At 39.8% G+C, this 26,468-nt stretch overlaps 1 protein-coding gene and 1 non-coding gene across 2 annotated transcripts in view; one reads left to right on the top strand and one right to left on the bottom strand.

The window, feature by feature from the left end:
* The window catches only part of LOC148777047 (uncharacterized), a 125,612-nt gene that overhangs the window by 87,195 nt on the left and 11,949 nt on the right, over positions 1–26,468 (top strand). The window lies entirely within an intron of this gene.
* TRNAE-CUC (transfer RNA glutamic acid (anticodon CUC)) lies at positions 14,380–14,451 on the bottom strand. Its single transcript has one exon. It is a non-coding gene; the product is annotated as a tRNA-Glu (tRNA).

The following is a 26,468-nucleotide window of genomic DNA, read 5'->3' as shown; positions in this document are numbered from 1 at the left end:
TCTGCGTTCTCTTTGCAAAGGCCCAGAAATTGCTCTTTCTGCCTTTGCCACATCCCTCAAAGCCTATGTCAGCAAGATAGTTTAGTACAGTCTGTGTGAATTTGGCCTGCACACATATGTTCCTAAAGGTTGGTGTGGCTCTAACCTAGGAAGTCTAACACACATGGAGAAGGAACAAGAGAAACGCAACATAGGCTTGACTCTGATCTCTTTTAAAGCTAGCTTTTAAAAGTCAAATATCAGTAGATTACCCACTTTCTTGTAAAATGTGTTTTCATCAGTTCCAAGGCCCCGTTTTATTTTTAAAATTTTATTTTTTAGTGGAAGGATAATTGCTTTACAGAATTTTGTTGTTTTCTGTCAAACATCAACATGAGTCAGCCATAGGGACTCATTTTAAATAGAAAGCTTTAGGGTTCTGGAGGAACACAAAAAGGGCAAACACTGATCTGAATTTTTGTGTCTTAGGCTTTATTGAATTTTAACACCTGGAACATATCATGAGTGTCAAAACTAAGACAGTCTCAAGCCTAGTTTGAAGAATTCATCCAGACTCCTTTTAGCGCTGGTTCTCCACTGCTTGCTGTGCTTCATCTAAGTTGCCTCATGTGTAAATATGGAGACAGTAGGTCCTAGCTCCTCGGCTCTAAGAGGATTAAGTGAGATAATGTATGTAAAGCGCAGAGCGGAGCAATTGGTATTTCAGCAAACTAGTTCTTATGAGTGCATTCTAAATAAGGTTTACATAAAAAAAAAGAACACGATTCTCTCTTCCCACTGTGACCTCTGTCAGTGTCCTCCTGGTTTCAATCTCCTTCTATTATCAGAACAACATAGGGTTTTTAACTGAGAAGAGCTATACTTGCTGCTGATGTAGAAATGTTCATCTTTTCTTTTTTTGTGAGCTTTTGGACTTCAGGTTGATGTTGACACACAGGTTATTGCTTAGAGCCTATCTTTTTTGAAAGGAGTCTACTTATTAGAATATAAGAACTTGTAAAAGTGGTATAGATTCTACTCATGTTTCAAGGGTAAAATAAGAAGTGTGTAGGTCTCTCCAGTCGGAGAAGGCAATGGCAAGCCACTCCAGTACTCTTGCCTAGAAAATCCCATGGACGGAGGAGCCTGGTAGGCTGCAGTCCATGGGGTCGCTACAAGTCAGACATGACTGAGCGACTTCATTTTCACTTTTCACTTTCACACATTGGAGAAGGAAATGGCAGCCCACTCCAGTGTTCTTGCCTGGAGAATCCCAGGGACGGGGGAGCCTGGTGGGCTGCCGTCTATGGGGTCGCACAGAGTCGGACACGACTGAAGTGACTTAGCAGCAGCAAGTCTCTCCAGTAATATTTGTTTTTTAAGTTTTAAAAGTCAGGACTTTATTTTTTCAAAAAGTTTGTTTATTGTGGAAAGTTGCTTTACAATTTTGTGTTGGTTTCTGCTGTACAACAACACAAATCAGTCATAATTATGTGTGTGTTATGTGTGTTAATCACTCAGTTGTGTCCAACTCTTTGAGACCCCATGGACTGTAGCCTGCCAGGCTTCTCTGTCCGTGGAATTGTCCAAGCAAGAGTACTATCATGGATTGCCATTCCCTTCTCCAGAGGAACTTCCCAACCCAGGGATCGAACCCTGGTCTCCTGCATCGCAGGCGAATTCTTTACCGTTTGAGCTACAGGGAGGTCTGTAGTCATAATTATATATATATATGTCCCTTCCCTCCTCCCCCTCCTTCCCCTCCCTGGATCCCACTCTAGGTTATCACAAGAGTGCCAGACTGGGCTACCTGTATTACATGGCAGCTTCCTACTAACTATTTTACACTTGATAGTGTATGTATATCAAGGTTACTTTTTCAGTTTGTCCCACCCTCACCTTCCCCCTCTGTTTCCACAAGTCCATTCTCTAGTAGGTTCATTAGTACCATTTTTCTGCTGCTACTGCTGCTAAGTCACTTCAGTCGTGTCCGACTCTGTGTGACCCCATAGACGGCAGCCCATCAGGCTCCCCCGTCCCTGGGATTCTCCAGGCAAGAACACTGGAGTGGGTTGCCATTTCCTTCTCCAATGTGTGAAAGTGAAAAGGGAAAGTGAAGTCGCTCAGTCATGTCTGACTCGTAGCGACCGCATGGACTGCAGCCTACCAGGCTCCTCCGTCCATGGGATTTTCTAGGCAAGAGTACTGGAGTGGCTTGCCGTTGCCTTCTCCGACCATTTTTCTAGATTCCATAAATATGTGTTAATGCATGATATTAGTTTTTCTCTTTCAGCTTTTGTTTTTGGAAACAAACAAATATCACTCACTAGACACACAAAGAAAAACAGGAAAGACCCCAGTAAATAAAGTTATAAATGAAAGAGGAGACATTATAACCTATACCACAGAAGTTCAAATACAAATGACTACTATGAAAAAAGGTACACCAATGAATTGGATGACTTAGAAGAAGTAATTTCTAAGTAATTCTTAGAAAATTATAACCTACCAAGATTGAATTATGAAGAAGTAGAAAATCTGAACAGACTAATAGTGAGTAAGGAGATTGGATCAATAATCAAAAACTTTTCAATAAAGAAAATCTCAGGACCAGATGGATAACAGTAAGATAAACATGAGCAGTGTGACAGAAGTTGTAACTACTACATTAAGGAAGGTATTTCAGTTCAGCTGCCTACTTCTGGAGACTAACAGGAAGATTTACTATAGAATAATGTGATTTTAATTCCATGTAAGAATTTGAATTTATTTTTTTAGTCTTTTTTGAAAAAAAGAACTATTTATTTATTTGGCTGTGTTGGGTCTTAGTTGTGGCATGCAGACTCTTTAGTTGCAGCATGTGGGATCTAGTTCCTTGGCCAGGGTTTGAACCTGAGCACCCTGCTTTGGGAGCATGGAGTTTCAGCCACTGGACCACTTGAGAAGTGCCCCTAGTCTTTCCTTCTAATGTTAATCTTCCACTCGGATGGATAAAGGTGGTATTTAAATATTATTTTGATGATACTATCCGAAGTTAATATTTAAAGAAATAAAGATGATACTTTTACTTATTACTTTTACAGCTCATGCTTGAGCTGTAATAATAACCGAATCTAGAGGATTACTGGGTCTGTCCAAAAGCACTTTAGAGTGAACCCAATGAAAGCTATTAATAAATTGGATAGAGAAGTTAGTAATTTAACCAGTTGAAGACAATTAGTACTTTAGAGTAAATAGAAAAAAATAAGTTCTCATGAATAGTACTAAAATCTAGCACCTGGTCTTTACTGAGGTAAAAATATGTCTTTGAGACTGTACCCCATACATACTAAAACTAACATGGCAGCTTTCTGTAACAGTGCATTCATGTTCTCTCTATGCTGTGGCTTTGGTTGTTTCAGAGTGATTTGAACACAAGTTTGTATAGGAAATCAAATTATGTGTGAAGTTTAGACATTTGCTGTGATTCATGGGGTCGCGGAGAGTCGGACACGACTGAGCGACTGAACTGAACTGAACTGAGGACTTTCTAGAACAGGTATAGCGATAAAGAATGTTTCAGTTCAGTTCTGTCCCTCAGTCATGTCCAACTCTTTGTGACCCCATGAACCACAGCACACCAGGCCTCCCTTGGCCATCACCAACTCCCGGAGTTCACCCAAACTCATGTCCATTGAGTCGGTGATGCCATCCAACCATCTCATCCTCTGTCATCCCCTTCTCCTCCTGCCCTCAATCTTTCCCAGCATCAGGGTTTTTTCTGATGAGTCAGCTCTTCGCATCAGGTGGCCAAAGTATTGGAGTTTCAGCTTCAACATCAGTCCTTCCAGTGAACACCCAGGACTGATCTCCTTTAGGATGGAATGGTTGGATCTCCTTGCAGTCCAAGGGACTTTCAAGAGTCATCTCCAACACTACAGTTCAAAAGCATCAATTCTTCACCACTTAGCTTTCTTTATAGTCCAATTCTCACATCCATACATGACCACTGGAAAAACCATAGCCTTTACTAGACGGGCCTTTGTTGACAAAATAATATCTCTGCTTTTTAATATGCTGTCTAGATTGGTCATTACTTTTCTTCCAAGGAGTAAACGTCTTTTAATTTCATGGCTGCAATCACTATCTGCAGTGATTTTGGAGCCCCCCAAAATAAAGTCAGTCACTGTTTCCATGGTTTCCTCATCTATTTGCCATGAAGTGATGGGACCAGATGCCATGATCTTAGTTTTCTGAATGTTGAGCTTTAAGCCAACTTTTTCACTCTCCTCTTTCACTTTCATCAAGAAGCTCTTTAGTTCTTCTTTGTTTTGTGCCATTCAGTTCAGTCGCTCAGTCGTGTCTGACTCTTTTGTGACCCCATGAATCACAGCACACCAGGCCTCCCTGTCCATCACCAACTCCCGGAGTTCACTCAAACTCATGCCCACTGAGTTGGTGATGCCATCCAGCCATCTCATTCTCTGTCGTCCCCTTCTCCTCCCGCCCCCAATCCCTCCCAGCATCAGAGTCTTTTCCAGTGAGTCAACTCGCCGCATGAGGTGGCCAAAGTATTGGAGCTTCAGCTTTAGCATCAGTCCTTCCAATGAACACCCAGGACTGATCTCCTTTAGAATGGACTGGTTGGATCTCCTTGCAGTTCAAGGGACTCTCAAGGGTCTTCTCTAACACCACAGTTCAAAACATCAGTTCTTTGGCGATCAGCTTTCTTCACAGTCCAACTCTCACATCCATACATGACCACTGGAAAAACCATAGCCTTGACTAGACTGACCTTGGTTGGCAAAGTAATGTCTCTGCTTTTTAATATGCTATCTAGGTTGGTCATAACTTTCCTTCCAAGGGGTAAGCATCTTTTAATTTCATGACTGCAGTCAGCATCCGCAGTGTGGTGTCATCTATGTATCTGAGGTTATTGACACTTCTCTCAGCAATCTTGATTCCAGCCTGTGCTTCTTTCAGCCCAGCATTTCTCATGATGTACTCTGCATGTAAGTTAAATAAGCAGGGTGACAATATACAGCCTTGATGTACTCCTTTTCCTATTTGGAACCAGTCTGTTGTTCCATGTCCAGTTCTAACTGTTGCTTCATGACCTGCATACAGGTTTCTCAAGAGGCAGGTCAGGTGGTCTGGTATTCCCATCTCTTTCAGAATTTTCCACAGTTTATTGTGACCCACAGTCAAAGGCTTTGGCATAGTCAATAAAGCAGAAATAGATGTTTTTCTCTTGTTTTTTTGATAATCCAGCAGATATTGGCAATTTGATCTCTGATTCCTCTGCCTTTTCTAAAACCAGCTTGAGCATTTGGAAGTTCAAGGTTCATGTATTGCTGAAACCTGGTGAGCATTACTTTACTGGTGATAGAAGTAAAGTTTGATGCTGTAAAGAACAATATTGCATAGGAACCTGGAATGTTAGGTCCATGAATCAAAGCAAATTGGAAGTGGTCAAACAGGAGATGGCAAGAGTGAACATTGACATTCTAGGAATCAGCGAACTAAAATGGACTGGAATGGGTGAATTTAACTCAGATGACCATCATATCTACTACTGTGGGCAGGAATCCCTTAGAAGAACTGGAGTAGCCATCATAGTCAAGAAGAGTCTGGAATGAAGTACTTGGATGCAATCTCAAAAATGACAGAATGATCTCTGTTCATTTCTAAGGCAAACCATTCAATATCACAGTAATCCAAGTCTATGCCCTGACCAGTAACGCTGAAGAAGTTGAAGTTGAGTGGTTCTGTGAAGACCTACAAGACCTTTTAGAACTAACACCCCCAAAAATGCCCTTTTCATTATAGGCAACTGGAATGCAAAAGTATGAAGTCAAGAAACACCTTGAGTAACAGGCAAATTTGGCCTTGGAATACAGAATGAAGCAGAGCAAAGGCTAATAGAGCTTTGCCAAGAGCTGGTCATAGCAAACACCCTCTTCCAACAACACAAGAGAAGACTCTACACATGGACGTCACTAGATGGCCAACACCGAAATCAGATTGATTGTATTCTTTGCAGCCAAAGATGGAGAAGCTCTATACAGTTAGCAAAAACAAGACCAGGAGCTGACTGTGGCACAGATCATGAACTCCTTATTGCCAAATTCAGACTGAAATTGAAGAAAGTAGGGAAAACCACTAAACCATTCAAGTATGACCTAAATCAAATCCCTTATGACTATATAGTGGAAGTGAGAAATCAATTTAAGGGCCTAGATCTGATAGAGTGCCTGATGAGCTATGGACGGAGGTTCATGACATTGTACAGGAGACAGAGATCAAGACCATCCCCGAGAATAAGTAATGCAAAAAAGCAAAATGACTGTCTGAGGAGGCCTTACAAATAACTGTGAAAAGAAGAGAAGTGAAAAGCAAAGGAGAAAAGGAAATATACCCATTTGAATGCAGAGTTCCAAAGAATAGCAAGGAGAGATTAGAAAGCCTTCCTCAGCGATCAATGCAAAGAAATAGAGGAAAACAATAGAATGGGAAAGACTAGAGATCTCTTCAAGATAATTAGAGATACCAAAGGAACATATCATGCAAAGATGGGCACAATAAAGTACAGAAGTGGTATGGACCTAACAAAAGCAGAAGATATTAAGAAGAGGTGGCAAGAATACACAGAGGAACTGTACAAAAAAGATCTTCTCAACCCAGATAATCACGATGGCGTGATCCCTCACCTAGAGCCAGACATCCTGGAATGTGAAGTCAAGTGGGCCTTAGGAAGCATCACTATGAACAAAGCTAGTGGAGGTGAGGGAATTCCAGTTGAGCTATTTCAAATCCTGAAAGATGATGCTGTGAAAGTGCTGCATTCAATATGCCAGCAAATTTGGAAAACCCAACCGTGGCCACAAGACTGGAAAAGGTCAGTCTTCATTCCAATCCCAAAGAATGTTTAAAGCCTCATAAAATTCCCATCGCAATCATGCGTTCTAACCGATTGTCACCTATCATACCCCACGTGAAAATTGACCATGTGTATGAGAAAATATGGGGAAGGAAATGGCAACCCACTCTAGTATTCTTGCCTGGAGAATTCCATGGACAGAGGAGCCTGGTGGGCTGCAGTCCGTGGGGTCACAGAGAGTCGGACACGACTGAGTGACTAACACACACATACATGAGAAAATATGAAAAAAATGGGATAACTCTTCATTGTTTCTAATCCTGGAGAATTAAAACATTTAAGAAAAGTCCCTACCTTCCTAGCACAGATTTTTTCTAAAGATGAATTTGGATTACAGATGTGTTGAATCCTACTTTATGTGAAGGATTGGGCTGAATGGTGCTCAGTCAAGTTATAATTCAAGTATGAGGTGAAGTGGCAGCAGGCAATGATGATAGCAGAGAAAATGGAGAAGTTGCACTGAACTGAGCGAATGAAGGAAGAAGTGACAGAATTTAATTTTTTTTATTAGTGTAGTTTTTAATATTTGATGTGGATGTGATTGATAGGATGTAGTTTAAATTTGGAGTAACTGAAGTGTTAACTCTCAATAATGGGCTGATACATGAATTATTTTAGAATTAGAATCATGAAGAATATTTTCCTGAAGAACTAACAGGATATGGAAATCTACATAACAGTATATTGCCAAATAGAGACCAATATACTGTTTGTGCCTTTTGTTGCAGCAAGTGACTGTGGTGAAAGTAGAGATTTCTTAACACTCAGAGTCAGAGCCATAGGATGTTAGTATTTGATGTTCCTTTGAGGCCATTTTCTAGATCAGAGGATGGCAAACTTTTTCTGTAAAATAATAGATCTAAATATATTAAACTTCATGAGTCATGTGGTTTTAGTCACAATTGCTCAACTCAACCCTGGGAATAGAGAAGACTGTGAACTGTACACAGAGGAACTGTACAAAAAAGATCTTCTCAACCCAGATAATCACGATGGCGTGATCCCTCACCTAGAGCCAGACATCCTGGAATGTGAAGTCAAGTGGGCCTTAGGAAGCATCGCTATGAACAAAGCTAGTGGAGGTGAGGGAATTCCAGCTGAGCTATTTCAAATCCTGAAAGATGATGCTGTGAATGTGCTGCATTCAATATGCCAGCAAATTTGGAAAACCCAGCCAAATGGAGAAGACACTTGAGAGTCCCTTGGACTGCACGGAGATCAAACCATTCCATCCTAAAGGAAATCAGTCCTGGATATTCATTGGAAGGACTGATGCTGAAGCTGAAGCTCTAATACTTTGACTGCCTGATGTGAAGAACTGACTCATTGGAAAAGACCCTGATGCTGGGAGAGATTGAAGGCAGGAAGAGAAGGGGACAAGAGAGGATAAGATGGTTGGATGGCATCACCAACTTGATGGACATGAGTTTGAGCAAGCTCTGGGAGTTGGTGATGGACAGGGAGGCCTGGTGTGCTGCAGTCCATGGGGTCGCAAAGAGTTGGACAGGACTGAGTGACTGAAGTGAAGTGAACTGAACTGAACTCAATTTAGACCATGGGCTGTAGTTTGCTGATTCCTACTCTAGATAATTCCTTCAATTTGCAGGTTGGGAAACTGAGTTGAAACAGTATTTTTGAAGACTTAGCATGATGCCTCACATGTAGTATATATTTAACAACTGATACCTATTTTTATTATTTGGAGGCCTTTCCCAAAAAATGACTCCAAGGTAGAAGGTGAACTGCAAAAGTATTACCAACAAAAACAACAGATAATATGTCCTTTGTTTATGTTAAATCTGTATACACACTATATTCAATTTTTTTTTAAATTTGAAGGAAATTTTTCTCTTCTAGGAAGCATTTGGAACCTTTCCTTTTTTGTTTTTGTTTTTAATACAAACTGTTATGTGCTTAGCATAACAATACTTTTCAAAATTTAGGTGTGTCATTCAGTTCACTATTTCAGTTTCATGTTCTGTTGTTCAGTCACTAGGTTGCAGCATGCCAGACTTCCCTGTCCTTTACTATCTCCCAGAGTTTGTTCAAACTCATGTCCACTGAGTCTGTGATGCCATGCAACTATCTCATTCTGTTTCCTCCTTCTCCCCGTGCCCACAACGTTCTCTTGCCTTCTATGTTCTAAATCCATGTATCTCAGGATATTTCTCTAGAATCTAGGTGGGGGCTTCTGAGATCTCTGTTATTTTAAAATAGAATCTCTTTTCCTCCTTCATTCCTTTCTTAAACCAAGTTAAAACATAAACTCTGGAGTGTAGTGAGTGTATCATTTTAAGACACAATGAATGCTCCAAAGTGACTGCGAAACTATAGAGCCATTTCTGACTCTTTTTCCAGTTAATGTAGTAAAATTATACAAGTAATATTTGTAAAGAGTGATGGAGATGAAAAGCAATATCTGAGTGTTAAATGTTATTACTAAGAAAAGAAGAATCAGAATAACTCTTTTTATGTGTGTCCTTAGCCACCCCATCCTAAACCTTATATGAACATGGAATTTCATATCTTTAACAGTTCTTTTAATAATGTTTGATTAAATATGAAATTAAGAAAATGAGGTTCACTCACTGTTCCCATTCTGCCTAAGTCAACATTTTAAGTAACATATGCATAATATTTCCTTGCTCCCATGCAGCTGACTGAGCCAATGTTGTGAGGATTCTTTCAGTTCTGGTCAAGGGGTAGAGATGAGATGAGTGGGGCACTGCTGAGAAAACTCGATAGTAAGTACACTTGGTGTACAAGAGATAAAGCTTGGATGGGAATCCTTTGTTGCAGGTGTGTTCTAAATTGTTTTAAGCATTGAGAACTTTCCAGAGAAAAAGCAAGATCTTCTTTTTCAACCCCCTTTAGGTTTTAAGGGCGTTGACAGTGTGAATTCTGACCAAGCCATAATCATAGAGGGGTTTATGACATTAGTAGTTGAACCTGTCAAGGCCAAAGGCAACAGGTGGGCAGGTGCAGTCTTCATAACCAGTGTATAGAAATAGTAGTTATTTCATAGTCAAGCTTTTGCTAGATATGACAGTCTCCTCATGTCTAATTTTTATTCCCATACAGAAAGAGATGTTTTTCCAGCTGATATATACTGAACATTCCTATAGTCATTTAAATTATGCATGACACATTGAAGTCTACTTCACTGATCATAATTATAAATCTGACCTGCATTCTTTTGTGATTTGAATGTATCCTCTTGAGTCCAACTCTGAAGATTAATTTATTGTGGTGGGTTCTGCCAAGACTGTGTAGCCTCAGGGAATGTGGTTGGTATTGTTGGTATGAAAATCTTAAAGATATACAATGGGAAAGGCAGAAGTAATTGAGAAGAGAAATCCAAGTTTAGATATTGGTCCTAACACTTGTGACTCAGAAATGCTATAATAGTAGCCATTGGAAAATAGTTGCCATATATTGACAATATTGAAGATACTATTCATTCGTGGACAACTATTTATTGAATGCCTATTATGCAAAAGACCCTGTTGTATGATATAGCAGATATGATGATAAAGTAGGTTTTAGAAACCCAGATATATAAAATGGAATATTATCAAGGTGCTATAAGAGGGGAAAGTGACACTGTTTATACTGCCATAGGATTCTTGTCTGATTTATGAAAGAATGTTAATCTTAATGATTCTTTCCTCACAGTTGGCAGAATTCCTGGGCAGTGGGTTGTTGCAAGAAGTCCACAAATTTATATTTTTTCTAGTTTAATACCACTTTATTTAAAAAGTATGTTTATTCTATATTGAAGTATAGTTGATTTACAGTGTTGTGTTAGTTTCGGGTGTACAGCAAAGTGATTCTATTATAAATATATCTATTCCTTTTCAGATATTTTTCCATGTAGGTTATTACAAAGTATTGAGTAGAGTTCCCTGTGCTATACAGTAATTCTTTTTTATTATCTATTTTATGTACTGTTGTCGTTGTTTAGTCATTAAGTCATGTCCAACTCTTTTGGGACCCCATGAACTGTAGCCCACCAGGCTCCTCTGTCTGTGGGATTTCCTAGGCAAGAATGCTGGAGTGGGTTGCCATTTCCTTCCTTAGGGGATCTTCCTGACCCAGGGTCGAACCTGCTTGGTAGGTGGATTCTTTACCACTGAGTCACCTGGGAAGCATTTTATATATAGTTGTTGGTGTATGTTAATCCTAACTTCCTACTTTATCCTTCTCCCCCAACCTTAAGTCTGTGAGTCTATTTCTGTTCTGTGAATAAGCTCATTTTTTTTAAGATTTAACACATAAATGATATCATATGATACTTATCCTTCACTATCTGACTCACCTCACTTAGTATGATAATCCCTAGATCCATTCATGTTGCTGCAAATGGCAGCATTTCATTCTTTTTTTATGAGTGAGTAATATTCCATTGTATATATACACCACATCTTTATCCATTCATCTGTTGATGGACATTTGAGTTGCTTCCATGTCTTGACTATTGTAAATAGTGCTGTAGTGAACATTGGAGTACGTGTATCTTTTCAAAATCTTGTTTTCTGTGGATATATGCCCAGTAGTGGGATTGCTGGATCATATGGTAGCTCTATTTTTAGTTGTTTTGAGGAAACATCAAGCTGTTTTCTTTAATAGCTGCACCAATTCCACTACCATTGACAGCATACAAAGGTTCCCTGTTCTCCACATCCTCTCCATCATTTGTTATTTGTAGACTTTTTGATGATGTCCATTTTGACAAGTGTGAAGTGATATCTCATTGTTGTTTTTATTTGCATTTCTCTAGTAATTAGTGATGTTGAACATCTTTTCTTGTGCCTGTTAGCTTGTAGATCTTCTTTGGAATGTTTATTCTGGTCTTCTGCCCATTTTTTGATTGAACTCTTTGTTCCTTGATGTTGAGTTGTATGAGCTGTTTGTACAGTTTGGATATTAACCCATGTTGGTCAAATTATTTGCAAGTATTTTCTTCCACTCTGTAGGTTGTCTTTTCATTTTGTCAGTGGTATCTTTTCTTGTGCAAAAGGCTGAGTTTGATTAGATCCCATTTGTTTGTTTTTGTTTTTATTGCCTTAGGAGACTGCTCCAAGAAAATATTGCTATGATTTATAACAAAGCATGATCTACTTATGTTATCTTCTAGGAATTTTATGATTTGTGTTCTTATATTTAGTCTTTATACCACTTTGAGTTTTTTTTTTTTGTATATGATGTGAAGGAATGTTCTAATCTTACAGCTTTACAGGTAGCTGTCCAGTTTTTCTAGCACCACTTATTGAAGAGACTGTCTTTTCTCTACTGTATATTCTTACCTCCTTTGCCATAGATTAATTGAACATAGGTGCAAGTGTTTATTTCTGGGCTCTCTAGTCTATTCCCTTGATCTGTGTGTCTGTTATTGTGCTGAGACCATGGTGTTTTGATTACTGTAGCTTTGTGTAGTATAATCTGAAGTCTGGGATTGTTACATTAATACCTCCAGATTTGACCTTTTTTCTCAAGATTACTTTGGCAATTTAGGGTCTTTTGTGGTTCCATGTGATTTTTATATCATATTCTGTGAAAAATATGGGTATTTTGATAGGGATTGAACTAAATCTGTAGATTGCTTTGGATAGTATGGTCATTTTAACAGTATTAATTCTTTCAATCTAAAAGCACAAAATGTCTTTATGTTTCTTTGAATTATCTTCTGTTTCCTTCATCATTGTTTTACAGTTTCCAGAGTATAGGTCTTTCACCTCCTTGGTTAAGTTTATTTGAGATATTTTTTGATGCAATTTTAAATGAATTTGTTTTTTTTAACTTTCTCTTTCTGGTATTTTTTTTTTTTTTAGTGTGTAGAAAAGCAAAAGATATATATTAATTAGTTAATCTATATATCAATCTTATATCTTGTAACCTTGCTGAATTAATTTATTAGTCCTAGTAGGTTTTGGGTGGGGATTTTAGATTCTTGGTATAAAGTATCATGTCATCTGCAAATAGTGACAGGTTTACTTCTTCTCTTCCGATTTGGATAGCTTTTATTTCTCTTTTTTGTCTGATTGCTATGGCTAGAACTTCTAGTACTATTTTAAATAGAAGTTGTGAGAATGAGCATCTTTGTCTTGTTCCTGAATTTAGTGAGAAGGCTTCTAGTTTTTCACTGTTGAGTATTATGCTGACTTTAGGTTTGTCATAAATAGTCTTTATCATGTTGAGGTATGTTCCCTCTGTATCCACTTAGATTAGATTTTTAATTGTGAATTGGTGCATCTATATTTATCAAGGATGCTGGCATATAATTTTCTTTTTTTGGCGTTAGTGTCTTTATCTGGTTTTACTATCAGGGTAATGGTGGTCTTGTAGAGTAAATTTTGGAAGTGTTCACTTCCCTTCAATTTTGTGGAATAGTTTGAGAAGGCTCGGTCTTAGTTCTTCTTTATATGTTTAGTAGAATTCTTCTGTGAAGATATCCATCCTAGACTTTTCTTTCCTAGGAGCTTTTTATTATTATTACAAATTCAGTTTTACTCCTAGTGATCAGTCTGTTCAAATTGTCTGTTTCTTCTTGATTCTGTCTTAGCAGGCTGTACATTTCTAGAAATTTGTTCATTTTTTCTAAATTGTCCAATCTGTAGGCATGTAACTGTTCATAGTACTCTCTTCCCTGATGGCTCAGATGGTAAAGAATCTACCTGCAATGCCGGAGACCTGAGTTCCATCCCTGGGTCAGGAAGATCCCGTGGAGAAGGAAATGGCAACCCACTCTGGTATTCTTGCCTAGAGAATTCCATGGACAGAGGAGCCTGGTAGACTACAGTCCATGGGGTTGCAAAGAGTCAGACACAACTGAGTGACTAAGACTTTTTCAGTATTCTTTCATGACTTTTTGTATCTCTGTGGTATTGGCTGTTATCTCTACTCTCTCATTTTTTATATTGTTTATTTGGTTCTATTTCTTTTTTTCATGGTGAGCCTGGCTAAAGGTTTATCAATTTTTTTAAATCTTAAAATAACCTACATCTTGGTTTTACTGATCTTTTCTGTTGTCTATTTTTTAATCTCTATTTTAGTTACTCCTCACTAGTGGTGGCTAGACTTCTACAGTCTTTCTGTCTGTCCCAGCAGTTCTCCAATTGTCTCGTATGTGAAGGACCCCAGGATAGCCCAGTTTGTGGCTCAAATTGCTCATTCCCCAGGACAAGTGTCCACCCATGTGGTCTCCTTTTTCTTCTTAGTCCCTTTCCATCAGCACTGGTCCCTACCTAATGCTTTCTTCTTATCCTATCCAGTTATGTGTATATCTTTCTTACAGCCTTGGTTGTATAAGCGTCCTTCTGCTGGTTTCCAGTTAGTTTTCTTTGAGAATTGTTAAACATTTAGATGTATTTTTGTTTGTGGAGGGAGGTGAGCTCTGTGTCCTCTTACTCTACCCTCTTGATCGGCTCTCTGCTTCATTCTCCTGTTTATTTATTTGGCTGTGCCACATGGCTTCTGAGTTCTTCCCCAACCAGGGATTGAACCCAGGTCCTGGCAGTGAGAGTGCCAAGTCCTAACCACTGGACCACCAGGGAATTCCCTACATACCTTTAAAATAACTACATAATATTTCTTTTGTGGACACATCCCTGATTTATTTACATTCCAGCTTTTAGGTTACTCCTAGTTTTTTGTTTTGAGGAGAGAGAATCATTTGAAAGTCCATATGTGGTGGAAGTTTTTAGGCTTGCTAATAGCAGAAGCTTCAGTGTCAGTAGTTTTCAATAACTCTTCCCCCATGAGTCTACCATATGTCTTTTCTCTCACCAGATTAGCTCATGTTTCATTTTCTCTTGATATCATAAGAGGCAGCATATCTCAGACTGAGTCTGGGGGTGAACAGACATGTGGCAGGCAGCTCCAGGAAGCCAGGAAGCCTTAGTACTCCTTTCACATGGCACTAAGAGCATTATTGCTCCCCCTAGGCAGGTGTGTGGAGCTCTGCCAGCCCTAGCCTTATTTCTCTCAATATTCCTGTAATTCACTTGGAGGTATATTTCATATGAAAATAGCAAGATAATGTTCTGTATGGTGGCTCTTTAGAGAAGGAAGGCAAACCCCAGAGAGAATCAGAGATGTCAGAGTGACACAGAGAGAATGTGTATTTGGATGCCATGATAACCCCAGTTCCAGCCACTGGTATTCTTGGACTTATTCTGTCATATTGCTCTTTCTTTAATTTTTGAACTCTTCTGATATTTGTTGTGTTAGAGTGGTTTATCTTTCTCTCATGTTATTTTTAATGTTAATTTCAGCAGCAAGGAGCCTATCTATTATGGTCTGAATTGTGTCCTCCCCCCTAATTCATATAGTGAGGCCCTAACCCTTAGGGAGTTGGTGATGGACAGGGAGGCCTGGCGTGCTGTGATTCATTGGGGTTGCAAAGAGTCAGACACGACTGAGAGACTGAACTGAACTGAACCGTTAGTACCTCAGAATGAGACTGTATCTAGAGATAGTCTTTAAAGAGTTAATTAAGTTAAAATGAGACCATTGGGGGGGCAGTAACCCAGTTTGACTGGTGTCCTTGAAAGAGGAAATTTGGACACACAGAGAAACACCAGGGGTATGGGTGCACAGGGTAAAGGTCATGCATTTTAGGATGCCAACTGCAAGCCAAGGGGAGGGGCCTCAGAAAAACCCAATCCCGCTGACACCCTGATCTGGACTTGCAGCGTCTGAACTATGAGAAAATAACTTTCTGTAGTTTAATATGCTCAGCCTGGGTTTTTTGTTGTTGGTATTGTTATGGCAACTCTAGAAAACCAATACACCATCTCAAAAGAACTTACACACTATATAACTAGAAGCCCATAGAGGAGGCAACTCCAGGGTTGGTTAATAGCACTATGTTGTCATCAGGGAGTCAGGTTTTTCCATCTTTTTACTTTGCTTTAGTTACTTTTGCTGCTTAAACAATTTCAAAAGGTAGTGGTGTGTTACTGTCTTATTATATGCAGGGATTCTTGGGTCAGACTTTTGTCAGGGTATATCAGGGATTGTTTGTTTCAGTTTCATGATTCTGGATCCTCATCTGGAGGTGTCATAAAGGGCTGGGGGTGACTTAACAACTGGAGGTGGGAACTGGGACAGCAGGGGCTGTAATTATACCTCTGAGATGGCTTTCTCACATGTCTGGAAACTTGGGATTCTTGAGTGCCAGGCTTCCCTGAGATGTCAAACAGAGCATCTGCACTTGGCTTCTCCAGCATGGGGCTGTCTCAGGGTAGTCAAAAGTCTTACATTTATAGATGCCTTTCCTTTAATTGAAAGTGCTGTGAATGATATCTACAAGAGAACAAGACACAAGTTACATGGCCTTTTATGACCTAGTATCATTTCTGTCATATTCTGTTTGTTGAAGTATGCAAAAGCCTGCCCAGATTTCAGGGGAGGGGACAAAGATCCCATCTCTTGTGGAAAAATTGTCAAAGAATTTGTAGCCATTTGGGACAGATTGCCACCCCATGCTCAGCATATGAACTAGTTCATTTCATGGCTGTTAAGAAGGTGGCAGCAGCTCCATCCATCATGATGTCACATATCAATGTCCAGAGGTAGAAATTGAAGGCATTTCCCTGAAGCTTCACCAACAGGCTTCTCCTCAAATCTCAGTTGGCAAGAAGAATGTAGTTAACCTTTCTCAGCTTAGCCTAATCAAGATACACCCTTCTTAAGGTGAAGATTGGATGGTTTTCCTAGAAAATAAGGTTTCATGAAGGTAGGCAAGTACTTTTCAACCTGGGACACTACCACTATGGAATGGCCTCTAGAGAATGGATTTGGGTACATGACCAACAGTGTTTGCATGAACTTTTCATAAGGAGCATGCTTAGTCCCTAAGTTGTATCCAGCTGTTTGCGCCCCTATGGACTATAGCCCTCCAGGCTCCTCTGTCCATGGGATTTTCCAGGCAAGAATACTGGAGTGGGCTGCCATCTCCTACTCCATCCATATGGAGAGTCTGGCCTAATTAGGCGGTATTGAAGAAAGAAGATAAAGATGGTTTTTATTATTTCCATAGGCTGTGAAACTGAAAGTGTTAGTCACTCAGTCATATCTGACTTTTTGCGACCCCATGGTCTGTAGCCTGCCAGGCTCCTCTCTCCATGGGATTCTACAGGCATGAATATTGGAATGGGTAGCCATTCCCTTCTCAGGCAATCTTCTGAACCCAGGGATTGAGTCCAGGTGTCCCACATCGCAGGCAGTTTCTTTACCGTCTGAGTCCCCAGGGAAGCCTGTAGCCTAAGACCCCAAAAAAGACCACAATTTGAATTCTTTATTACTCTTACACTTTCTCCCACTTTCTTACTTTTCTGGCTGATCCTTCTCTTTCCTTACCTCTTTACAGAGATCCATTACAGTTGTTAGCACCAAGAGCAAATGCTTCTGTTCTTGGGAAATCAGATGATGGTACAAATGGCATGTTCTTAAAGCAAATGTGACAGTTACAATAGGGATTCGGCCCCCCAGATGGGGTTATCAGAACCCAATGTGACAGCTACAATGCATCCCTGATTCCTCATAATAAGCATAACAGCCTCTGAGAATATCTCAACACAAACTAGGTTATGAATGATTGATTAGTAAGTGGATGAATGCTGTACGGATCGCCACATGCCAGTTCTACTAAGAGCCATAATCTCCCATCTAGCATGCTTTTATCACTGAGCTCACAGAGGGAGGCCTGTTGTTTATGGAACAGAGTCAGGGGCTAGGATGTTCTCCGAGACTCACACTGGTGAAGTCCCACAGAAAAATAGATTTTCCATCCTGGGTTAATGAAATGAAAATTGTTAGAAAGTGAAGTGTGTGTGTGTATCTACCTGCATGTGTCTCTGTGTCCGTGTCCTTATGTGTCTCTTTGTGTGTCTGTGCATATGTGTCTGTCTCTGTGTTCTCTGTGCCTCTCTGTCCGTCTGTCTGTTTCTGTGTCTTTCTGAATGGATACCTCTCTATCTGTCCATGTGTCTCTCATCAGGACTGTGATTCTGGGAAAGATTGCGGGCAGAAGGAGAAGGAGACGACAGAGGACGAGATGCTTGGATGGCATCACCGACTCAATGGACATGACTTTGAGCAAGCTCCGGGAGTTGGTGATGGATAGGGAAGCCTGGCGTGCTGCAGTCCATGGGGTCACAGTGTTGGACATGACTGAGTGACCAAACTGATGTCTCTCTCTCTGGGCATGTATGTGTCTCTGTGTTTGTGAGTATATATCTTTCTGTGCAGGCATGTTTTTGTGTGCAGATTTTCTGTATGCATGTATGTGTCTGTGCGTGCAAGAGTGTATGTGTCTGTGTGTGTGTGTGTGTGTGGACTTCAGGTGGAAAAGAGTAAGCTGAGAAGAGGGAGCATCCTCTAGAGCATTGTGGAGTCATATGAAGGCTGTAGGGTGGCAGCGAGGTGACCAGGATGTTCAACCCAGTTTTTCCTCTAAATCACTGGGTTATTTTCATGATTCATTTCAACTTCTGGGGCCTTCGTTCTCTTGGAGATAATACTACTTGCTTAGCCGAGCTCACAGGGATTTTCTGAGAATGAAATAGGAATGTAATTTAGAATGCTTTCAAAAAGTTAAAAGCATGATGAAAAGAAAAGCAGTAAATGGATTAACATTTGATTTGATTCAAGGAAGAGCTCTATGTTCAAGATGTGCTTGGAAACAGTACTTTGATTCAACTCAAAATCTTTGGTTGATAGATCATGGGAATTGAGCCAAAGGTTGAGCTACCTCAGAAGAAGGGATAAAATCAGCTTCACTTTTAAGAGGAGCAACATGCTTTAAGTGAACAAAGGCAAAGCAGTTTCATTTTGGGTGCTGGTCCTAATCGATTTATGGCAGCTGTCTATAATGTAATGTGGGTGAACTTTTGGAAGTCACATCCTAGTGATAGTCACTAGATCACTAGTGGCACCTGCTATGGAAACAAGAAAGAACTTGCAGGATGCTGGCCACATTTTCATTATTCCTCCCAGAGCTGAGGGGAGACAATACCAGACTTAGAGTTTGAAGGCATGGACTGAAGTCTTAGAAGTTGCTGAAACTAAAAATCTTTGTAAACTTTGAAGTTAGTTAGTGCCTCTTCTTTCACACTACCTTGGTAACCTCCTAGGGGATTTGACAGCAATTTAATTTTCTCTTCTATGACTATGTCAGTAACTTTGTGTTAATTCATGTATAGACTTATGCAAAATGGTACAAATACAAGACCTTATTGGAATTAGGCAAAAGAGATAATTTAGGTTGTCACCATTGGTGTGAAGAATTTTCCTTACTCTTCCACTTTAGTCAAAGCTCTCTCTGGCTGGATTTTGTCACAAATTTTAAAAAATTTATCTAGTTTTCCACATATTCCTCAGAGTCCAACTGAGCTGTTATGAAAATTAGAGACAGATGGCCCTGAAAAACCCATAACACTTCTTTTTTTTGTACCCTGTCTGTTAAATATTGTCTTACCTTCTCATCCCTTCCTACATGAAGCTTTGTAGGTCTTCCCATAATAGCTTCATGACTCAGCACATATTGCAGGGACTTAATTTTCTTTTCCAGGGCTCCTTCACCTAACCCTTCTGACTCAAGTGTATAAATTCCTTCTCCCTTTATCTGGGTGAATAATTGGTGCTATTTTGTGTAGTTGAGCACGCATGAGTGTGTGTGTTGGCATCAGCTATCTGTCATCTCTGCTATTGATTTCTCACAAAAGTCAATAGGGAGAGAAATGCTATATAAATAGGTTTCATGCAATTTTTTTCAATTTTGGGGGGGGTGGTTAGAGGTAGAAATGTGGGCTGGAAAACAGTACAAGTGGGAAGTTGAACATTACATTTTAGTAGAGTGATTGGTTTAATGAAGTACTTTGTACCAGGCACCACTCTAGTCACCAGCAATATAATGAGAACAGGGCATATCCTATTCCTTTCATTGGGCTTCCCAAGTGGCTCAGTGGTAAAGGATCTACCTTTCAGTGCAGGAAACATGAGTTCCATCCCTGGGTTGGGAAGATCCCCTGGAAAAGGAAATGGTAGCCCAGTCCAGTATTCTTTCCTAGGAAATCCCATGGACAGAGGAGCCTAGCAGGCTATAGTCTGTGGGGTCATAAGAGAGTCAGATACAACTTAGCAACTGATCAGCAACAACAATATCCCTTTCCTTCTTTTTCTGTAGAGAGAATCAGTTTAGCACGCAACTGCAGATGGACACAGCCTTGGGCTATGAGCAAGCATACAGGGTTGTCTAATGTACTTGGGCATGGGTCAGAGATGATGGGCAAGGATGCTTTCTGGAGAAGAGTGATGTTTAAGCTAAGGCTGAAGGAAAGAGGAAGACATTGCCTAGGCAAAAGAATGATAGAATGGATAGAATAGCATGGAAACTTACATACTACCATGTGTAAAATAAATAGCCAGTGGAAATTTGCTGTATGACTCAGGGAACTTAAACCAGGGCTCTGTGACAACCTAGAGGAATGGGATGGGATGGGAGATAGGAGGGAGGCTCAAGAGGGAGGGGACATGTGTATACCTATGGCTGATTCATGTTGATGTGTCGCAAAAATCAATACAATAATGTAAAGGAATTATCCTTCAATTAAAAATAAAGGAAAAAATTTAAAAAATAATAAAAAGGAGGGTAGAATAGAACTGTGGAAATAACACATATGAATTATGGGCACATAGAGAGATGTTCAGTGCTGGAGTGTAAGGTATGAAGAGATTGGACATTTGGCTGTAGAGGTAGCCAGATCATGTAACCTGAAAGAGTTTGTTGAAGACTTTAGATCCCTGCTTCTCAAACTTTAAAGTGCTTATGAATCACCTGGAAATCTTATTAAAAGGCAGGTTTGGATTCAGAAGGTCTGGGGTGGAAACTGAGATTCTGTATTTCTAACAGGTTCCCTCCCAGGTGACAATGAGGCTGCTGTTCCATGGTTCACATTTTGATTAGCAAGGTTTTGACTCTATCCTAAGGACAGTGGCAGAACCATGGAAAATTTTAGGTAGCAGAATGACATCCAGTTGTGTGGTAGGAATATCCCATTTCCAGCAGCATGATGAATGGATGTTAGGTGAACAGTACTGGAAAATGGAAATCAGTGAAGAGGTGGTGGCAGTAGATAGTCAGTAGATAGTCAGGTGAGACTTGTCAAACTAAAATTGTGGCACTGGACAGGTCGATATTGCTTGTGGTTCATTCCTTTACTGTTCAGCTGCCTGTGGGAATAGTTATGTCCATATCTACTTCCTTCATCTGACCTTGAACTTGCTGGCCATGGTGCTTAGACATGGTGCTTAGGCATAGCAGTGCCTCATGGTACTTAAGCACATAAGCCTTGGAATCCCTTGAACTGGGATACGAGACCTTTTTTTTTTTTTCTTTCATTCATTCTTTTTAAAAAATTTTTTATTTTTTTAATTTATGTTTTTATTGAAGGATAATTGCTTTACAGGAGATCCAACCAGTCAGTCCTAAAGGAAATCAGTCCTGAATATTCATTGGAAGGACTGTTGCTGAAACTCCAATACTTTGGCTATCCGATGAGAAGAACCAACTCATTGGAAAAGACCCTGATGCTGGGAAAGATTGAAGGCGGGAGGAGAAGGGGACGACAGAGGATGAGATGGTTGGATGGCATCACCGACGTGATGGACTTGAGTTTGAGTAGGCTCTGGGAGTTGATGATGGACAGGGAGGCCTGGAGTGCTGCAGTCCATGGGGTCACAAAGAGTCGGACACGACTGAGTGACTGAAGTGAACTGAATTGCCTTGCACAATTTTGTTTTCTGTCAAATCCAACGTGAATAAGCCATCAGTTCAGTTCAGTTCAGTCGCTCAGTTGTGTCCGACTCTTTGCGACCCCATGAGTCACAGCACTCCAGGCCTCCCTGTCCATCACCAACTCCCGGAGTTCACTCAAGCTCATGTCCACAGAGTCGGTGATGCCATCCAGCCATCTTATTCTCTGTCGTCCACTTCTCCTCCTACCCCCAGTCCCTCCCAGCATCAGAGTCTTTTCCAGTGAGTCAACTCGTCGCATGAGGTGGCCAAAGTATTGGAGTTTCAGCTTTAGCATCAGTCCTTCCAGTGAACACCCAGGACTGATCTCGTTTAGAATGGACTGATTGGATCTCCTTGCAGTCCAAGGGACTCTCAAGAGTCTTCTCCAGCACCACAGTTCAAAAGCATCAATTCTTTGGTGATCAGCTTTCTTCACAGTCCAACTCTCACATCCATACATGACCACTGGAAAAACCATAGCCTTGACTAGACGGACCTTGGTTGGCAAAGTAATGTCTCTGCTTTTTAATATGCTGTATAGGTTGGTCATAACTTTCCTTCCAAGGAGTAAGTGTCTTTTAATTTTATGGCTGCAATCAGCATCCGCAGTGATTTTGAAGCCCCCCAAAATAAAGTCTGACACCGTTTCCACTGTTTCCCCATCTATTTCCCATGAAGTGATGGGACCAGATGCCATGATCTTAGTTTTCTGAATGTTGAGCTTCAAGCCAACATTTTCACTCTCCTCTTTCACTTTCATCAAGAGGCTTTTTAGATCCTTTTCCCTTTCTGCCATAAGGGTGGTGTCATCTGCATATCTGAGGTTATTGATATTTCTCCCGGCAATCTTGATTCCAGCTTCTGCTTCTTCCAGCCCAGCGTTCCTCACGATGTACTCTGCATATAAGCCATAGGTATACATATATCCCCTCCCATTTGAACCTCCCTTCTATCTCCCTCCCCATCCTACCCCTCTAGGTTGATACAGAGACCCTGTTTGAGTTTCCTGAGCCATACAGCAAATTCCTGTTGGCTATCTATTTTACATATGGTAATATAAGTTTCCATGTTACTCTTTCCATACATCTTACCCTCTCCTCCCCTTTCCCCATGTCCATAAGTTTATTCTCTATGTCTGTTTCTTTTTTAAATTAATTAATTTATTTTAATTGGAGGCTAATTACTTTACAAATTTGTAGTGGTTTTGCCATACATTGACATGAATCAGCCATGGGTGTACATGTGTTCCCCATCCTGAACCCCCCCCCCCCACCTCCCTCCCCATCCCATCCCTCTGGGTCATCCCAGTGCACCAGCCCTGAGCACCCTGTCTCATGCATTGAACCTGGACTGGTGATCTGTTTCACATGTGATAATATATATGTTTCAATGCTATTCTCTCAAATCATCCCACCCTCACCTTCTCCCACAGAGTCCAAAAGACTGTTCTATACATCTGTGTCTCTTTGCTGTCTAGCATATAGGGTTATCTTTACCATCTTTCTAAATTCCATATATATGTGTTAGTATACTGTATTGGTGTTTTTCTTTCTGGTTTATTTCACTCTGTAAAATAGGCTCCCAGTTTCATCCACCTCATTAGAACTGATTCAAATGCATTCTTTTTTTTTCAGTTTTATTTATTTATTTATTTTACTTTACAATATTGTATTGGTTTTGCCATACATTGACATGAATCCTCCATGGGTGTACATGTGTTCCCCATCCTGAACCTCCCTCCCACCTCCCTCCCCATCCCATCCCTCTGGGTCATCCCAGTGCACCAGCCCCGAGCACCCTGTATCATGCATTGAACTTGGACTGGCGATTCATTTCACATATGATAATTTACATGTTTCAATGCCATTCTCCTAAATCATCCCACCCTCACCTTCTCCCACAGAGTCCAAAACACTGTTCTATACATCTGTGTCTCTTTTGCTGTCTTGCATACAGGGTTATTGTTACCATCTTTCTAAATTCCATATATATGCGTTAGTATACTGTATTGGTGTTTTTCTTTCTGGCTTACTTCACTCTGTGTAATAGGCTCCAGTTTCATCCACCTCATTAGAACTGATTCAAATGCATTCTTTTTAATGGCTGAGTAATATTCCATTGTGTATATGTACCACAGCTTTCTTATCTATTCATCTGCTGATGGACATCTAGGTTGCTTCCATGTCCTGGCTATTATAAACAGTGCTGCAATGAACATTGGGGTACACGTGTCTCTTTCAATTCTGGTTTCCTTGGTGTGTATGCCCAGCAGTGGGATTGCTGGGTCATATGGCAGTTCAATTTCCAGTTTTTTAAGGAATCTCCACACAGTTCTCCATAATGGTTGTACTAGTTTGCATTCCCACCAACAGTGTAAGAGGGTTCCCTTTTCTCCACACCCTCTCCAGCATTTATTGCATGTAGACTTTTGGATAGCAGCCATTCTGACTGGCATGAAATGGTACCTCATTGTGGTTTTGATTTGCATTTCTCTGATTATGAGGGATGTTGAGCATCTTTTCATGTGTTTGTTAGCCTTCTGTATGTCTTCTTTGGAGAAATGTCTGTTTAGTTCTTTGGCCTACTTTTTGATTGGGTTGTTTATTTTTCTGGAATTGAGCTGCAGGAGTTGCTTGTATATTTTTGAGATTAATTCTTTGTCTGTTGCTTTGTTTGCTATTATTTTCTCCCATTCTGCAGGCTGTCTTTTCACCTTGCTTATAGTTTCCTTTGTTTTGCAAAAGCTTTTAATTAGGTCCCATTTGTTTATTTTTGCTTTTATTTCCAATATTCTGCGAGGTGGGTCATGGAGGATCCTGCTGTGGTTTATGCCGGAGAGTGTTTTGCCTATGTTTTCCTCTATGGGTTTTGTAGTTTCTGGTCTTAGGTTTAGATCTTTAATCCATTTTGATTTTATTTTGTGTATGGTGTTAGAAAGCGTTCTAGTTTCATTCTTTTACAAGTGGTTGACCAGTTTTCCCAGCACCACTTGTTAAAGAGATTGTCTTTTCTCCATTGTATATTCTTGCCTCCTTTGTCAAAGATAAGGTGTCCATAGGTGCGTGGATTTATCTTGGCTTTCTATTTTGTTCCATTGATCTATATTTCTGTCTTTGTGCCAGTACCATACTGTCTTGATGACTGTGGCTTTGTAGTAGAGACTGAAGTCAGGCAAGTTTATTCCTCCAGTTCCATTCTTCTTTCTCAAGATTGCTTTGGCTATTCGAGGTTTTTTGTATTTCCATACAAATTTTGAAATTATTTGTTCTAGCTCTGTGAAAAATACCGTTGGTAGCTTGATAGGGATTGCATTGAATCTATAGATTGCTTTGTGTAGTATACTCATTTTCACTATATTGATTCTTCCAATCGTGAACACGGTGTATTTCTCCATCTATTTGTGTCCTCTTTGATTTCTTTCACCAGTGTTTTATAGTTTTCTATATATAGGTCTTTTGTTTCTTTAGGTAGATATATTCCTAAGTATTTTATTCTTTTCATTTCAATGGTGAATGGAATAGTTTCCTTAATTTCTATTTCTGTTTTCTCATTGTTAGTGTATAGGAATGCAAGGGATTTCTGTTTGTTGATTTTATATCCTGCAACTTTACTATATTCATTGATTAGCTCTAGTAATTTTCTGGTGGAGCCTTTAGGGTTTTCTATAGAGGATCATGTCATCTGCAAACAGAGTTTTACTTCTTTTCCAATCTGGATTCCTTTTATTTCTTTTTCTGCTCTGATTGCTGTGGCCAAAATTTTCAAAACTATGTTGAATAGTAGTGGTGAGAGTGGGCACCCTTTTCTTGTTCCTGAGTTTAGGGGAAATGCTTTCAATTTTTCACCATTGAGGATAATGTTTGCTGTGGGTTTGTCATATATAGCTTTTATTATGTTGAGTTATATTCCTTTTATGCCTGCTTTCTGGAGGTTTTTTTTTTTAATCATAAATGGATGTTGAATTTTGTCAAAGACTTTCTCTGCATCTATTGAGATAATCATATGGTTTTTATTTTTCAATTTGTTAATGTGGTATATTACATTGATTGATTTGCAGATATTGAAGAATCCTTGCATTCCTGGGATAAAGCCCACTTGGTCATGATGTATAATCTTTTTAATATGTTGTTGGATTCTGATTGCTAGAATTTTGTTAAGGATTTTTGCATCTATGTTTATCAGTGATATTGGCCTGTAGTTTTCTTTTTTTGTGACATCTTTACCAGGTTTTGGTATTGGGGTGATGGTGGCCTCATAGAATGAGTTTGGAAGTTTACTTTCCTCTGCAGTTGTCTGGAAGAGTTTGAATAGGATAGGTATTAGCTCTTCTCTAAATTTTTGGTAGAATTCAACTGTGAAGCTATCTGGTCCTGGGCTTTTGTTTGCTGGAAGATTTCTGATTACAATTTCAGTTTCCGTGCTTGTGATGTGTCTGTTAAGATTTTCTATTTCTTCCTGGTTCAGTTTTGGAAAGTTGTACTTTTCTAAGAATTTGTCCATTTCTTCCAAGTTGTCCATTTTATTTGAGTGTAGTTGCCGATGATAGTCTCTTATGATCCTTTGTATTTCTGTGTTGTCTGTTGTGATCTTTCCATTTTCATTTCTAATTTTGTTGATGTGATTTTGTCCCTTTGTTTCTTGATGAGTTTGGCTAATGGTTTGTCAATTTTATTTATCTTCTCAAAGAACCAGCTTTTGGCTTTGTTGATTTTTGCTATGGTCTCTTTTGTTTCTTTTGCATTTATTTCTGCCCTAATTTTAAAGATTTCT

Source organism: Moschus berezovskii, chromosome 8, assembly GCF_049115385.1.
Source record: "Moschus berezovskii isolate FMDL1 chromosome 8, NW_MosBer_1.0, whole genome shotgun sequence".
NCBI classification, from domain to species: domain Eukaryota; kingdom Metazoa; phylum Chordata; class Mammalia; order Artiodactyla; family Moschidae; genus Moschus; species Moschus berezovskii.
Note: the sequence above shows the minus strand (reverse complement) of the source record. Positions and strands in the feature narration are given on the sequence as shown.